This window comes from Bos taurus, chromosome 15 (genome assembly GCF_002263795.3).
Source record: "Bos taurus isolate L1 Dominette 01449 registration number 42190680 breed Hereford chromosome 15, ARS-UCD2.0, whole genome shotgun sequence".
Lineage (NCBI taxonomy): Eukaryota > Metazoa > Chordata > Mammalia > Artiodactyla > Bovidae > Bos > Bos taurus.
The window spans coordinates 53,304,828-53,318,130 of NC_037342.1; the positions used below are offsets into that span (position 1 = coordinate 53,304,828).

The 13,303-nt window shown below is 41.4% G+C and overlaps 1 protein-coding gene across 1 annotated transcript in view; it reads left to right on the forward strand.

Moving 5' to 3' along the window:
- The window catches only part of MRPL48 (mitochondrial ribosomal protein L48), a 54,886-nt gene that overhangs the window by 25,746 nt on the left and 15,837 nt on the right, over positions 1–13,303 (forward strand). The window lies entirely within an intron of this gene.

A 13,303-nucleotide genomic window follows, 5' to 3' on the forward strand; every position in this document is an offset into this window, starting at 1 on the left:
CGCTTGTGTGTTTGCAGATTTAAAAGATGTGTGTGTTTCTTGAATCCATTATCACAGATAACTGGGAGTTATTTCTAGGATTACTTAGTCTATTGCTCTGGCTCCAGCTTCAGGATTGCTTCTGTGGTAGTTAGATTTTTGTGCATTTGAAGAGGACTTTGTGGTGGGATGGACACAATGTTGGCTTGAAAGTCAGTCTGTCTTTGAGTCAGGATTCTATCACTTCCTGTAAACAGTATTGTTCAGTTGCTCAGTCATGTCCGACTCTTTGTGACCTCATGAACTGCAGCACACCAGGCTTCTCTGTCCTTCACCATCTCCTGGAGCTTGCTCAAACTCATGCCCATTGAGTTGGTGAGGCCATCCAACCATCTCGTCCTCTGTCATCCCCTTATCCTTCTGCCTTCAATCTTTCCCAGCATCAGTCTTTTCTAATGAGTCAGTTCTTCGCATCAGGTGGCCAAAGTATTGGAGTTTCAGCTTTAGCATCAGTCCTTCCGATGAATATTCAGGGTGGATTTCCTTTAGGATTGACTGGTTTGATCCCCTTGCTGTCCAAGGGACTTTCAAGAGTCTTCTCTAGCACCATAGTTCAAATGCATCAACTCTTCCACACTCAGCGTTCTTTATGGTCCAACTCTCACATCCATACATGATTACTGGAAAAACCATAGCTTTGACTAGATGGTCCTTTGTCGGCAAAGTAATGTCTCTGCTTTTTAACGTAGTCTAGGTTTGTCATAGCTTTTTTCCCAAGGAGCAAGCGTCTTTTAATTTCATGATTACAGGTGCCATCTGCAGTGATCTTGGAGCCCAAGAAAATAAAGTCTGTCACTGTTTCCATTGTTTCCCCACCTATTTGCCATGAAGTGCTGGGACAGAATGCCGAGATCTTAGTTTTCTGAATGTTGAGTTTAAAGACACGCTTTTTCACTCTCCTCTTTCACCTTCATCAAGATGCTCTTTAATTCCTCTTCACTTTTTGTCGTAAGGGTGGTGTCATTTGCATATCTGAGGTTTTTGATATCTCTTCCAGAAATCTTGATTCCAGCTTGTGCTTCATCCAGCCCGGATTTCACGTGATGTACTCTGCATATAAGTTAAATAAGCAGGGTGACAATATATAGCCTTGATGTACTCTTTTCCCAATTTGGAACTAGTCTGTTGTTCCACTCTGTTGCTTTTTGACCTACAAACAGTATAGTTAGGAAGATTTTGCTGTTCTTACTTGGGGAGATTTCAATGTCATTTTTGGTTCTTTGGCTTAGTTCAATGGTCCCATGAAACCCTGCACATCTCCCATTGTTTCCCACCTTAGCAGAGGTCCAGGACCACTGCATTTGGACCTCAGAAGCCACAAACTTGCCACATTCTTCTGAGCATCATCCTTGTATCAAGGAATTTTGTTAAGAGAAACATTGCCACACCTGAGGCTTGTATTAGGCACCCTCCCAGCAGGAAACAACCCTACTAAACTTTTTCCTTTGTAATGCGAAGAGTACTGAATTGGGAACCAGGAAACTTGTATTCTAGGCTTGGTTCTGCTACTTATTAGCTTTGTGATTTGGGGCAAGTTAACCAACCAGTTCATCCTAAAGATCAGTCCTGGGTGTTCATTGGAAGGACTGATGCTAAAGCTCAAACTCCAATACTTTGGCCACCTCATGTGAAGAGTTGACTCATTGGGAAAGACTCTGATGCTGGGGGGGATTGGTCGGCAGGAGGAGAAGGGGACGACAGAGGATGAGATGGCTGGATGGCATCACCAACTCAATGGACATGAATTTGAGTGAACTCCGGGAGTTGGTGATGGACAGCGAGGCCTGGTGTGCTGATTCATGGGGTCGCAAAGAGTTGGACGCAACTGAACTGAACTGAACTGAACCATACCTCTTTGGGTATGGCTAGCCATGACATTGTATGTAAAATGTTTTCTATGTATGAGTTTTTCTGGGAAGAGAATCCATAGCTTTTGTCAGATTCTTCACAAAGTTTGAGAAACTCTGAATTAGAATATCTTCAAGAGTCTCTTAGCTCTGATATCATGTAACTCCATCATGCCATCTTTTCCCAAGATCTATTACATTCTAGGTACCGTTGGGGGTACCTTGCCTATTCAGACTGAGTTGCAATAAAGTTTTATAGTATGAAAGAGCAAGACCTGGTTTATGCTCACAGGGAGCTGATAAACCACTAGAGATAAGACACAAATAACTATGCTCCCAAGCAGAAAGTGACAAGTGCTAAAAGGAGGATACAAAGTGCTTTTAAAATTCAGAAGGAGTGATTTACACCCTTTCTGAGTTGTGACGCCTTAGAGTAAGTTCTTGGAGTTGTTTTATTTTGGAATATTCTCCTTCTAAAAGTCTTACATAAATTAGCAGGAAATAAAATTAGTTTTGTTTGGGTGTGAGTTTTTTGCTTTTTTAAACTTCTTGGGATCCTCTCTCATAGATAATTTTCTGTGTATACCATGCTCTGACCCACTCCTTGGCTTTTTATAAAAGGAAGCTTAATGACATATCTAATGCCATCTGTCCCATCTTTCTCTCCAGCTTCCTTTCCCATCTCATGGATCATCATACTGTTTCGAGACCTCTCACATGCTGTTCTGTCTACTTGCAAGACTTTCCTTCTTGGGTAATACATCCTGAACCTTTAAATCCCATTGAGGAATATAGGATAAGAAGGGGGAAAACAAATCTCCCTCTTTGAGAAACCTCCAATTCCCTGCACTGGGTTACTTCTCCTACCATGAACAAGGGGTTCCTTGTGCTTCCTCTGTTGTAGGACTTGCTGCTCTATTTTAACCCTGTTTTGATGACTGTTTCTACGCCTAAACAATGAGCATCCTTAGGGTAGAGGCCTTGTCTCATGTTTCTTCTGTATCCTCAGTGTCCAGCCCAGGGCCTGGCATCAAGTAGAGGACAATAAACATTGATTGAACTGAACCTAAATGTGGTTATTGGAGCTGCCCCGAGGTTTTGTAAATCAGAACTGGCAAACACGACCCACTGTCTGTAAACAGCTGTCTCCAGCTGACCTTGCTTGCTTGAAAGGAGTGATGCTCCCTTTTGTTAGGGCTGTAGGCTTTTCTCCGGATACTATTCATGTTCCAGGGTGGCTAGCACAATAGTGCTGGCTAGTGGTGGAGGCTGCTCGAGACTCCTTACTTCACGCTTGGGACAGCACAATGAAGACTTTCATCTGCTAGCTCTCAGAGGCCCTGTCCCAAGTCCCTCTCTCTTGTACCCCTGGTAAATTGGACTGGAAAAGCTAGAAGGCATCTTTGGCCTCCTTTCTTTCCCTAAAGTAAGAACCTATAAAGAATAATAAACAGCCACAATTCCATTTTTTCTTCTCTGACTCAGGCTGACTCCTCTACTCTATTGAACCCTACAGCCCTGAGACAGGAGTGAATTCTCATGTACAAAGTGGCTAGCGCTTGTCCCTTTTCTGCTAGTATAATCTCTTCATTCCTCCTTCCAAAGGTCCCACGCTCAGTCTTATGACTCCTGAACCTTGAGAAGGAAAAGGCACATCTACTTCACTCAGCTTTCCTTTTCAATACTGGTTTGATCTCTCTCTTGCATGGCCTGGTTCGCTCCCATCCCTCCATCCTGTCCTTGATGCCTCTCTGAGGAGTTAGTGACAGCAGGGGTGAAAACGAAGCTTCCCCCTGGGTGGCAGCATGAGGATGATAGCAAGGATGGGATTCCAGGTCTCGGCACAGACCCAGCCTCCTCCTCAGTGGTTTCCCATTTTTCACCCTGTGCTTCAGGTGCATTTTCTCATACGTCCGTGCCGTCTCATGCCTCTTGTCCCTGTGCATGCGTATCTTCCTTTTTTCCCGCTCATCATCCGAGACCCACCTTGACCTGTGGCAGTGAGGGACCATACTTCAAAGCTTACCTCCAGACGTAGCACTGCGTCTCAGTGTGTGGATCTCATGATTCCTTCAAGGGCCCTGCATCATTCTGTTAAAATTTAAAAGGCTTCAGATTGTTTACAGTGATTTTTATTTGATAAAAATAAGAAGAATGTAGTCCTTCACATTTGTATAGTGCTAGGTCATATCTCCCAAGACCACTTACTTGCCCTCAGCTGTTGTTCAGCCTCCAATCCTAGGGTAATAGCAGCCAAAGAATAAAAGCAATGCCAAGAGGAAGATGTGGGAGGATGAAATAGAGGCAGCATAACTGGCTGTCAGTTTTAGCTGTTATACGTTCTATTTTTCAGGCTCTGGGGCAAGAGAGTAAGATTTTTGAACTCAGACAATTTACTTCCTCTTGTAGAATGGCCCCTAGGAAATCAAGATGTCTTTTCTCTTGGAAACTTCATGCTGTTTTGACTGTTGACATAGCGGAGGTGTTTGTCATTTCTGACACCTACTTATTTTGTTGTAGCACTCATAGATTGATCAGCGCTCACAGCCACAAGTCTGTGAGGAGACTGTGGCATCATTCCCAGAAAAATCAGCAGATCAAAACCACTTTATGGTGACAGTCCTAGCTTCCTTGAAACAGAAAAATTGGTTTTGCTGGCCTAGTGACTGTAGGGCTAGACATAGATTTTAGGACTGGCTTACAGAGAGCTGTTTTAAACTGGCATCCATGTTTTCCCTCAAGTCTGCCTCTTGTAACTCACTGAAAAGAACAGCCGGCACTGAGCATCTGCTATGTGCCAGGCACAACGCTTTGCACAGATGATGCTGTGGTGAGTGGGGCACAGTCTCTTCTTACAAAAACTATAAAGTGGGCTGGGAAGGATAGTGCTCAAAAATGTAACTACAATACATGTGGGGAATGCTTTACTAGAGGAATGAACTAAATGTCAGTGGAGCAAAGCTAAAGGAGCAGTTCTCCCTGAAAAGGCCAGTGGAGGTCTTACAGAGTTCACCTCAACAAACATTTATTTATTTATTTTAAAATTAATTAATTTATTTTAATTGGAGGCTAGTTACTCAACAAACATTTATTAAATACTACCTGTATTCTTGCACTGACTGCATAAAGTGAACTGACACTCATTTAGGAGTATCCAGTTGCTTGGGGTAGCGGGAAACACTGGGGCTGTAAAAACTATTTTAGAGTTTCCCAGAGCTTTTCCAGGTACAGAGTGATTTCTGTGAAGACCTGACTTTTAGTTTGCGCCATTAGAGCACCCTGGTCTCCAGCCCATTGGGCTCTCATCCTGCCTTGCCTATTCTGCTAAATTACAACAGTGTCAGAGTTTTAGAGAGATTCATATTTGATGTGAATAAAAGTAATGATCTCTTTCCATTTTCAAAGTGCTTTCACGTCCATTATCTCATTGCCTGTCAAACCATAGGCCCTTGGAACACTGGTGACCCTAGAGTGGAACCCCTCTTCAAGTTTAATAATGGCAATCTGCCATATTTTAGAAGATATTAAGCTAATGGATAGAGTTTTCTAAATTTCAAGTTTTTCTCCCGTCAGTTTTATTTGATGAAAATAAATGTTAACAGAGAAACTCATATGGTTTCATATTTTTTGAAATGTAGACAACTCCATTTATATAATTAACCATATTTTCTGCTAGTCAAGTCATTCTTGTTTTATATGATGAAAACACATTGATGAGTATTTCATGTGCTTCACAAAGGGAAACATGATTTTTTTTTTTTAAGGCCTTTTGTAACCAACAAATTTGAAAACCATGCTTTTCGATTCACCAACTATCCTGTGAGGTAGACAGGGCAGAAAAGGAAACTGAGGAGGATAAGTGATTTCTCTCTGACAATATATATATTCTGCCAGTAAATAACCAAACTAGAACCAGAATTTAATTAAGTTCAACTCAACATTTAATGTTGCTGGACTCTGCTGCTGCTGCTAAGTCACTTCAGGCATGTCCGACTCTGTGTGACCCCATAGGCGGCAGCCCACCAAGCTCCCCTGTCCCTGGGATTCTCCAGGCAAAAACACTGGAGTGGGTTGCCATTTTCTTCTCCAATGCATGAAAGTGAAAAGTGAAAGTGAAATCGCTCAGCTGTGTCCAACCCTTAGTGACCCCATGGACTGCAGCCTACCAGGCTCTTCCGTCCATGGGATTTTCCAGACAATAGTACTGGAGTGGGGTGTTGCTGGACTCTAGGAATAGAGAAATGAATGAGACATAATACCTTCTTGTTGAGATAATGATTTTGCTGTCATAATAGGAATTCACTTAATCAAGGGGCTTAACTAAGATAGAGTTTGTTTTTCTGTCATATGAAGTATAGGTAGATATTCCAGCTTTCTGTTTTACAAACGTATCCTACTGCTTTTATCTCATAGTTTGAGATGGCTGCTCCCACTTCAGCCTGCATGTCCACATTCCAGCCTGTAGGCAGGGGAAGGGGAAAGCACGTGCATGAGTTAATGTCCCACTGGCCAGAACTCAGTCATGGAACCATACCCAGCTGCAGGACTGGTTGGGAAATGTAATTTTTATTATGAATGGTCATGTACCCAGGAAAAATTCAGCAGTGCCACGATTAACGGAAAAAGAGAGAATATTGAGAAAACTGGCAGGCTCTGCACACCATCCTTAAAGGGAAAGGCAGAGATTAGGAGAAATGTTTTGGAATTAGGCAGACCCAAGTTAACGATTCTGGAGAAGGCAATGGCACTCCACTCCAGTACTCTTACCTGGAAAATCCCATGGACAGAGGAGCCTGGTAGGCTGCAGCCCATGCTAGGAGTTGAACTCAACTGAGCGACTTCACTTTCACTTTTCACTTTCATGCATTGGAGAAGGAAATGGCAACCCACTCCGGTGTTCTTGCCTGGAGAATCCCAGGGACGGGGGAGCCTGGTGGGCTGCCGTCTATGGGGTCACACAGAGTCGGACATGACTGAAGCGACTTAGCAGCAGCAGTAGCAGCAGCAAGTTAATGATTCAGTTCTTTGCTTACTAGTGTATGTCCTTGGGTAAGTTACTTAACTTTTCCAAGCTGCAATTTTCTGCCTTTAAATAGCTATGTTATTTAAATGTTTTGTGAGGATTAAGTTAAAAAAGAAAGTTTTAAGTACTTAGCACAGTGTCTGAAACATGGAGCCCATGAGTAGTTACTAGTGGTGATAATGATGATGTTGATTGATAGCATTAGTCCTTCTTTTTACAACCCCATAGTACTCTATTTTCCTCCCTCAAGTTATGCATCTTCTTATAATTACTTGTTATATATATGCCTTTTCCAATAGATTGCAAGTTTCAGCAAGCAGAAACTATGGCTGTGTTATTTACTATTATATCTCCATTGCTAACCCTGGTTTGGCTTATCACTTGAGCTTAGTTGCTCAGTGGTGTCTGACTCTGTGAACCCATGGGTTGGACTGTAGCCTGCCAGGCTCCTCTGTCTATGGGGATTCTCCAGGCAAGAATACTGGAGTGGGTTGTCATCCCCTCCTCCAGAGGATCTTTTCAACCTAGGGATTGAACCCATGTCTCCCACATTGCAGATGGATTCTTTACCATCTGAGCCACCAGGGAAGCCCTGGCTTATCACTAGTGGTCAGAAAATATTTGTTGAATAAATGGATACATGTGCTAAGTGATAGTGGTGTCTAAAGGAAAGAGGGTTGCTATGGGAACATGTAAGCATAGTACCTACCTCAGCATGAGGAATGAGGGAAGGCTTCCTGAAAGAGCATGAATGGAGTCTTAAAAAATGACTAGACTAGGAGGGACTTCCTTGGTGGTCCAGTGGTTAAGACTGCATTTCCATTGCAAGAAGCACAGGTTCCATCCCTGGTCAGGGGAAGAATGACTAGGAGTTCCTCACATTGAGGGTGTTGGGTGAAGAGTCAAACTCTCTGCAGGAAGGGGAAACATTCTGGGCAAAAGTGGGAATTCATTGATCCTGGAGATGCAGTTGGGAAACTTTAAGCAGTTTGTGTTAATCTTGGAATCTTGAGGAGGCACATAGAAGATGATGGGACATGAGACCTGAGAAGTAGACATGTCTCGATCAACTTTTTAAAAAGATACCATTTATATTGAGTAACTGCTGTATACTCTTTTTTTTTTTTTTAACTTTACATAATTGTATTAGTTTTGCCAAATATCAAAATGAATCCACCACAGGTATACATGTATTCCCCATCCTGAACCCTCCTCCCCCCTCCCTCCCCATACCATCCCTCTGGGTCGTCCCAGTGCACTAGCCCCAAGCATCCAGTATTGTGCATCGAACCTGGACTGGCATCTCATTTCATACATGATATTTTACATGTTTCAATGCCATTCTCCCAAATCTTCCCACCCTCTCCCTCTCCCACAGAGTCCATAAGACTGTTCTATACATCAGTGTCTCTTTTGCTGTCTCGTACACAGGGTTATTGTTACCATCTTTCTAAATGTATACTCTTATATGTTATACAAAAAACCTAGGAGTATTGACTTGCTCATTGTCCTTTCAGGCTCAACCACCTGAGGTCATTGCTTTTGGGTTTTAATTGCCATGGTGCAGCAAGGTAGCTTGTGCTGAACTTGCCATGGGAGGTGGCCTACTCATTATGATTAAATTGAGAGGGTTGGTGCTTTTGTGTATATCTATCCTTCTCTCAACTGTAAGCTCCTTTAGAGTTGGGACTGTGTTTTCTCTTTGGTGTCTTTCCTTAGAGTGGTTGAATCAGTACTTTGCATACAACGGGGGTTTAATGAGTGCCTCATTCTGTGAAGCATACCAATAGGAGCATGCTTCTGTCCAATAATAATAATAATAATAATAATAATGTCCTATCTTGTCCTATCTGTGTACATTACTCAGTCTTTCTTTAAAGATATCATTTATTGAGCAACTACTATATACCAGATCATGTCATCACTATGTGCCAGGCTTTTAAAAGCATTATTTCATTTTATAGTATTACAAATGATATAATTTAATCCTCAGATATACTGTGGTAATTAAGGGCCCTGTTTGAGGAATCTAAGACAGATTAAATGACTTGCCCAAGTGACAATAATTTCCAGAGCCAATATTTGAACTAAGGATGGTCAGAATCCATCTAATGTCCACACTATTTCCATTTCACAAAAATTCACTATTTTGAGCTTCACAGAAACCTTAGGTGTTGAGATTGACACCTAGAGAGGTTACTCAGTGTCATGTAGTGACTAAGCAGACGGTATTTGAGCCAAGATTTTCTTTTCTTTCTTTCTGACCGTGCTACACAGCATGTGGGATCTTAGTTCCCCAACCAGGGATCAAACCAATGCCCCCTGAAGTGGAAGTATGGTGTCTTAACCACTGGACTCCCAGGGAAGCCCCCCAGATTTTCTTGGGCTTCCATCTTAGTCAAGTGCTCTCTATGCAGTACCAGGCTGCCAACCCCATCAGGGCCATGCCTTCTGTCTGGTATATGTTTATTGAGTGTGCTACATCAAGTTAGCATGTTTATGTTAGTTATAAACATAACCACTTGATATCTGTGTACCTTATAGCTTATTATGGACTGTTCAGAGTACCATCACCAAAATTGTTTAAGTCCCAGGTGTAATTTTTTAAAATTCCATCACTAGAATTCCTGGAAGTATATATGCCGCGGGCCTGTCAGCTTTTCATTTGAGGATTAAGAAGATACAATTTCAGCTCAATTCCAGAAAAATAAATGACCCAATCAAAAAATTGGCCAAAGAACTAAATAAAGGTGAAAAGACAGCCTTCAGAATGGGAGAAAATAATAGCAAATGAACCAACTGACAAACAACTAATCTCAAAAACATACAAGCAACTCCTGCAGCTCAATTCCAGAAAAATAAATGACCTAATCAAAAAATGGGCCAAAGAACTAAATAAAAGAAGATACAATTTCTTCCCAACTTTCCCACCCTGGAGAATGCAGCGTATAGTGATAGGTGGATACTATTATTATAATTTTGGAGGAAACTAGAGGAGAGAGCTTGGGTTTAGGGCCACAGACTCAGCTTCTAGCCATGGCTAGACATAAAGTGGTTGCCTTTTCCATTTCCTTACTGTTGTAACCTTTAAACAAGTCATTTCCCCATTCTAGACCTTGACTTCCCCCTTATATAAAATTAGGGGAAAAAGGAAGGAGAAACTAATTTATCTCTAAGATACCTTCCAGCTGTAACAGTCCATGATTCTAATCTGACCCCTTTCTCTATCTGTTCTTTGCCAGCAAAGTTTCCCAGTAACCCTGGCCAAATACAACATCCTTTCAGAGGACCCTTCAGAGGACCTCAGTTTTCTGTCTGTAAAATAGGAGTAATATGGATATTTTTGTACAAAAATGGTTTAGTGATTTATCCCATGACCCATTTGGGGCATCATAGTGTACTCCTTCAGGGATCTAAGGATATCTGCCCTGGGCCATCCCACAGTGAATCCAGGTCAGTCACAGCAGTATACAGTTTGATGGTAGATAGCACTCCATCTTCCCTACCACCTTTTTCCTAGCCTCCATTCATTTTCTGCCTAATTCTCCTTCACAGGCAGGCAGGGTAACCTTCCCAAAACACAGCTCTAGTCATATACATCCCTAGCACAGATATCTTTAATAGCTCCCCATGGCAGTCATGAAGGTCTGAACTCAGGCAGTAAGAATAGAAAGGAAAGGATAAGAAAGATTGTGAAGGTAAAATGATAGGAACTGGTATCTGAAATTTCATGCACTCAAACTCTTGCTGGCTATGTTGTGCCCTGGCTCAGAACTGAAATATAATATCACAATGGGCTCCTGATGGTGTGGATCGGTCCAGACAGATCTAGGTTAACATGGAAAAGCAGGTGAGATGCCAAGAGGGATACTACAATCAACCTTCTTCTTTTTGTTCTCCTAAAGCAACACCTTTGAAGAGCCCTGGCATTTTCCCTGGTTAAGAAAAGCCTCCTGCAGGCTTCGAAGAAGCTCCTCCCTTCTTTGCTGGAAAATTTCAGCCGCACCTTATTGCATTCTGACTTTAACATTCTTCACAGCTCCTACTGCAGTGCTGTCATGATGAGAAGTCTGAATTGCTGCATTTGGCCTCAGGTATGGTGGGCTCTGCACCACCACACGTGCACCTTGATGGTTGGTTGATAGAAGTTGGCCTCTCACTCATAGCAAAGTCTAGGACCCTGGGGTGATTACCCTGTTAAGAACTTTAATAATGCAGAGGCTACAATGGAAAAATTTCTGCAATGGGAGTCAGGAGGTCTGGGTTAGTTCCTAGGATCTGTCCTGTGTGGCTCTCTGATTCTGGGGGACATATTTAATCTCTGTGGGCTTCATATTCTTTCCCTGCAAAGATGAAAAACTGGGACAAAGTTATCTCTAAATGCCATCTTGTTCTAAAATTCTAAACTAGTGATTCATTGCACGTTTTGTCTCTGTTGGCCCCTGTGCTAGATATGAGGAATATGAAAACAAAAAATAATAATAAAAGTTAATGCATACTGAGTGTTTAAATATGTGCCATGGATTGAATTAAGTATATACAATGTTTTGTTCAGTTCTCAGAATATCCCTATGAGACTAGGTTTATCATCAGTTTTACTGGCCTTGTGAAAGGACCATTTCTTGGTCCTCCCCGTCCCCGCCCCCGCGCCCCAGGTTGGGCCCCTGCTCTCTTAGACTGACCTGGAGAGCATTCTAGGTGCTCAGCCAGAAACAACTCTGCTGTGGCAATAACTAGGCTGCTGGCTAATAATAGTGGTGACTTAAGACATGTAAATAGATTGCCCCTCCTCACTATTTCTTAAAAAAAATTTTTTTTCTACCAACTAGCAAGACTTACATTAAATCTCCAGTAATTAGGACAGTGTGGTATTAGCTGAAGAATAGACAAATAGCCCACTGGAACAGAATAAAGAATATAGAAACAGATCTAATTATCTATGAACATTTAGCATATGACCGTTCGTTATATGACAACACTGATTGCAGTGGTGTCCAATCAACTGGATTGGACAGTCATGTGACAAAAGCTGACTTGACTCCTACTGCACACTGTACACAAAAAGCATTTAAAATTTTTGTAGATCTAAATGTAAATATTATAATTATCAAACTTCTGGGGGGTAACATACAAAAATATACTCATGATCTTAAACTAAGCAAAGATTTCTTAAATAGGACACAAAAGTCATTACAACTATACAAGAAAAAAATGAGTAAATTGGACTACATTAAAAAATAAGAATTTATGCTCAAAATGCACCATTAAAAAGTGAAAAAGGAAGATACAGGGAGGAAGAGGATATTTGTAACATGTACATTTAACAAAGGATCATATCTAGAATATAGAAGGAACCTCTACAAATCATTAAGAGAAAGGAAGACCACCCAATCTAAAAAATGGGCAAAATACTTGAATAAACAGGTTACAAAAGAGAATATCCAAATGGCCGGTGGCCTTAATGGAAATGTGCTCCAGTTCAGTAGACTTAAAGGAAATGCAAGTTAAAAGTCTCAGTGCATTACCACTTCATACCAACCAGAATGGGTGAAAGAAACCAACCGGAAAACCTGACTATACTCGGTTTTATAAATACTGGCAAGAATGTAAAGCACCTAGAACTCTTAAGTACTCTGGTGGGAGTCTAAACTGGAAACGATTTTAAAAAACTGTTTGAGAGAACTATTAAAGATGAACCTCTGCACAGGTTCTGGGTATATCCCCAATGCAAATGCATACACGTGTTCACTGAGAGATACATGCAGAAACGTTTGTAGCAATACTGTTCATCGTGGTCCACACTGGAAACAACTCTAATTTGAAACAACTCTAATTTCTACCTTCAGTAAAAAGTATAAATAAGTTATAGCATATTCATATAAATAAACTACTAGGGCAATGGGAAGTAAAGAATTACTGTTTCATCTAAAAATGATGAATCTTGCAAACATAATCAGTTAAAGAAGCTGTACACAAAAGAGAACCTAGTATATTATTCCATTTTCACATATTTAAAAAATAGGCAAAGTAACCCTTTGGTTTTGGAAGTCAGAATAGTGGTTTGCCCATTTGGGGGACAGGATACTTTTGGGGTGCTGGTAGTGATCTGTTTCTTATTCAAGATACTGTTTATACAAGTGTTTTCAGTTTGTGAAAATTCATTGAGCTGTGTACTTATTTATGCAATTTTCATATGAATGTTGTTCAGTTGCGAAGTTGTGTCAGACTCTCTGTGACCCCATGGACTGCAGCACACCAGGCTTCCCTGTCCTCTATCTCCCAGAGTTTGCTCAAATTCATGTCCATTGAGTCAGTGATGCTATCTAAACATCAAATCGTGTGCTGCCGTCTTCTCTTCCTGCCTTCAATCTTTCCCACCATTAGGGTCTTTTCT